Source organism: Macrosteles quadrilineatus, unplaced genomic scaffold (genome assembly GCF_028750875.1).
Source record: "Macrosteles quadrilineatus isolate MER2022 unplaced genomic scaffold, UCM_ALF_1.0 Scaffold_9__3_contigs__length_116548681, whole genome shotgun sequence".
In the NCBI taxonomy this organism is placed as follows: Eukaryota; Metazoa; Arthropoda; class Insecta; order Hemiptera; family Cicadellidae; genus Macrosteles; species Macrosteles quadrilineatus.
Genome location: NW_026542602.1, coordinates 28,684,637 through 28,689,227, shown reverse-complemented (window position 1 = coordinate 28,689,227; position 4,591 = coordinate 28,684,637).

Genomic DNA, 4,591 nt, shown 5'->3' with positions numbered 1-4,591 from the left:
CTTACAGCAAGTTTTTATAATGAAATGTCCAAGCTAATTTTAGAGTTTGTTTCATACATGTATGTATGTATTATTATGGACAGTAATAATTATCAATGTGGTTGAAATTCAACTTTTGTTGAGTTTTTTTTTTTTTTTTTTTTTTTTTGTAACAAAGTATGTGTCCCTATTTTTAGGAGTAAAAATGAGCAAAACTGTCTTTTATGGTACAGTGAGTCAATTGGTTCAGTTATGTAACCAACACAATCACTGCATACTCATTGTTCCTTCTTTTTGAGTCCATTACCATTTGAGTACCATTATATGAAAACATTGAGAGGGAAAAATTGATGTATGTGCAATTGGAGTTTTCTTTTCATATAATATCAATATTACATTTAGTACGCGGAATATCCACGAAGTAACTGCCATCTGGACGTGGTGTAATAAGTGGTGGGGATAGCACCGCCATTCTCACATCGGTGTGCGCAGCCACGAGACCTTCTCTGGACAAAGAACCCCCCCAACCGCTTCGTGCCCAACGCTTCCAAATCATACCAAAAATAGCCGAGGTCTTTTTGAACGCCTTTGTGTCGTCTGGAAACGAGACCGGAATTGAAATCTGAATGGAACATCGGAGCGATTTCTTCCAATCCCGAGCCTCCTTTTTAACACTGATAAGAACGGAATAGTCGTTTAATGATGTTATGTAATTAATAATTATAAATTATTTGTAGACTAATTATTAAAAGTTACAAATACCTGTAAAAGTCAAACTAATCCTTCAAATTCAAATTGTTTATTCAGCCATTAAACATTACAGTAATAGGCTATGTCTAATATACAAATATTAATTAAATCAAATAAAAAAACAATGCATCAAAGATTGGTTAGCAATTATCAAAATTCAAACCTTGCTTAGTTTTAAATTCAAACCGTAAACAAAATAAAAAGTAAAATTTGATCTTATACAATATATTTATCCTTAACAAAAAGTCTCCTTTGTATCCTTTAAAAATAAATTGTGAAACTCAATCTACCTAGTCAGGCAAAAATATTGAAGAAATGTTTTGGGATTAAAAATGGATTCATCTCCACCCTCCGCTAACAATCCTGTCCAAAAAAGGTTCTCCTTCAATGTTATACCGAGTGAGAAAGTCTTTGGCAGAACTCATTCTTTTCATTTTGTGATCACATCGGTGAGTTCTTTTGGAATCTAACGAGCACAAAGCTTGATATCGTAGTCAAGTTTTTCTGTCACTTAGAGAAATTTCAGGGAAATTAGTGCGAGATCATGATGATTAGTTCTCCCAAATTTTCTATTTCACTCTGTTCACCAAGTCATCAGTGACGAGAGATGGCCTACCACTCCGGTCTTCATAGTGAACGTTCGTTCTTCCTTTTTTTAAATCCGAACCCATTGACGGACTATAATTTCTGATGTGAGAATGGCGCCGCTACCTCCACTACCTATCGAGTCATGCCCAGACGGCAGTTACTTGGTGGATATTGCTCGTATATTTTACATGGTTACGTATTACTAGTTTAAACCTTTAAAAAGTTATTCGACCGAGGACCAGTCTCATCCAAGAGTTGTTTAAGAGAGGGTTTACTATAGCTTTGTATTTGACAGTTTTTTATTCAATATAAATCTACCCAAGTAAAACACATCTAGTCTGTTCCAAACATTTTAAAAGCTGTTGGTACTTGGTAGCTCATCTCATGACAGTTCAGCTCAGCTAAACTCATTTGAAGTTAACTAATTGCCTTGAAATTCTCATTTTAGCAAATTTCCCATATAGGGAATAAGCTATTACCGTAGGTATCATGGTAAGACCTGGACCTGGGACATATTTACTTCTTCGTTTTGAGGCCCCCAGATGCCAAAATCACACTTTGTTCAAATTAATATAAATTTATTTATTTAAGTGTCCGTTAGCGCGATAACTCAAGCAAAAATAATGCGATTTGTTTGATTAAATTTGGTACAAATCTGTATGTTTATTTGAGCGAGTTTTGTGAACCAGCATGATCTGACTATGGGAATGGTGTTTTATGGGATAAATATTGGTTTTTCCTATTCCCCCCCCCTAAAATATCCTAATATTTTTGTAGAGCTTAAAAAGAGAAATCATTTAGTACAGCGTGAGGCAATGAAAGCACCCCAATTTATAAATAGTACAAACTCAATTATATTCACCATATCGATATAGATAGCACATCAACACACAGCTTATCTTTTGCCATTTTAACTTAACATAGTCATTTTTTCCCAATTCTTGAAAACAAAATCCTGCAATTGACTTCCTCGTCCTACTTGACATTTCATTGCCATTCCAAAATTCAATAATTTTTCTTTTTTCTATTTGACAGCAACTTAGCAGACGCACAGGTAGCACTGCCTGTGTCTGCTAGTTCCTTTATTTTATTGTTATATTTTTTGGCTTTATTAAAACTTGTATAATATATTTTTAGTGACAAAAGTCTCTGTCTATTATACTTTATTTAGTTTATAATCACAGTTTGAAGCCTATGTTTTTTGGAATAAACTATATTCATTTATTCATTCTTTTAGTCACTTGAAAACTCCATCAAATACTTCTCCAACATTTCTTCAGGAATCACTTTAGTTTTTGGACAATTCTTAGCTTCGGTTCAAGCAAATCTTTGGGGCAACTTTGAAAAGTCTTGAACTTCAAGTAGCTTATCAGAATACCCCCCCCCCCCAAAAAAAAAAGAGCCAACTGAAAGCTTTCAAATACAAAAGGTTTCTGGCAAATCTCTTTGGACTATAAGCTACTGCGACTCGCACTCTTTCAACATTTGTTGTTTTCCAGTCTGTAACAGCACCATGTTGACCAAGGATGGAATGTGGTCCAAACAATCTCTGGGTTTTTGCACGAGAATCACTATTTTAAAAATAGGTTTCCACATCAGTGTTAATAGCCTCAGGCATAATGTTTACTAAAATGGCATAGTCTAATTGATTGATGTTATTAGCACAGCTGTTCATTCATTGTTGCTTCACTTATAGTGTGACAACGAAAGAAAATTGGGGTGCTCTCACTGCCTTACCCTGTACATTGAAGCGTTATTGTATGCCCAACGGTTACAGAAAAAATTCCCAAAAAATTGTAACTTCAAAATTTTGATGTTATTCTTATTCGATAGTAGCCTATTCTTTTAAAGCTCTACAAAATGGTCTGGAAAGAAATTGTAAAATTGTATGATATTAGAGTAAAAAATGGGAAAAACCAGTTTTTACCCCATAAAACGCCCCATAAACCCCCATTTCCATAGTCCGATTATGCTGGTTCGCAAACTCGTTTGAATAAACGTAGGTTTACACAATTGTAACAAATTTCATCAAAATAGGATCATTTTTGCTTGAGTTATCGCGCTAACAGATACACACACACACACACACACATATATATATATATACTGTATATATATATATGAATTTTAACGGAGGGTGTTTTTGACCTCTGGGGACCTCAAAATGAAAAGGTAAATCAGTCCCGGGTCTAGGTCTTACCATGAGACCAATATATTAAAGAATATTTTTGTGGAAATTTGGTAAATAGAAATTCTCTTAGTGTGCAGTTTTGCTGTAGTGGGGGTATTAACTGAATGTAACTTAGTTTTATTCCTTACTGATAGATTATAAGATAATTGTTGACTATGATAGATAATAAGACATCGAAGACTGATTTACTCCAAGATATTTTGTAGATTATATACGAAGACAATGTAAACTTCTATAAAATAGCCAATGCTGATATATACCAAGATATTGTAGACTGCAGATAGATATATTCTAGACTGAAATAGTATAAGATATTCCAGACTGACAAACATTATTTGTATTTTGTACCTATAAGCCTACATACTAACAATAGTAACAATGTATAGATTTTTTATAATTTTACAAAATAAAAATGTATAATGCTATTAAATAGGTACTGTTTTATATTATGATGACTCCTTGCCTAAAAGATTGCTAAAGGTTTTTTTCTGTTTGTCTAAAAAGTATGTGATGTACAAAATTGTAATGTTGAAAATAGATTTTTAACAAACCTTCCTTTTTTAGATACATTTATACAACCTGAATCTATGAATGAGCTATGGTTTTTAAAACATTTTTATCAGCTCACTTTCTTGTCCTATACAAATTTTGCAATCAATTTTAAACTAACTTTCCGATGAGCTAGAGACTTGAAACTCATAGCTCTCAAATGGATGACAATGCAATATTATATAATTTAATTTTCATATTCCCCTTGGGCTACGCCCCATGGGCTTGTTTTTATCGGTTCCCTTTCTTACACATTTTTAAATCGATTTTAAACTAACTTACTGTTGAGCTAGAGACTAGTATGTTTTATCTATGCTTTAAACTTGGAATATAGCTCACAAATGAATGACAATGCAATACTATATCATTTCATTTTCATATATTTACCTTGGGCTAAGCCCCATGGGCTTCCAAATTTTTCATGTTTACATTTTGGATGAATGTAAATATATCAAATGAAGTCAGCTGTAAATACTTAAATTTGACAATTCGAAGAGCAGAGGTTAAGAGGTACAGGTTCTGCTCACACAATTT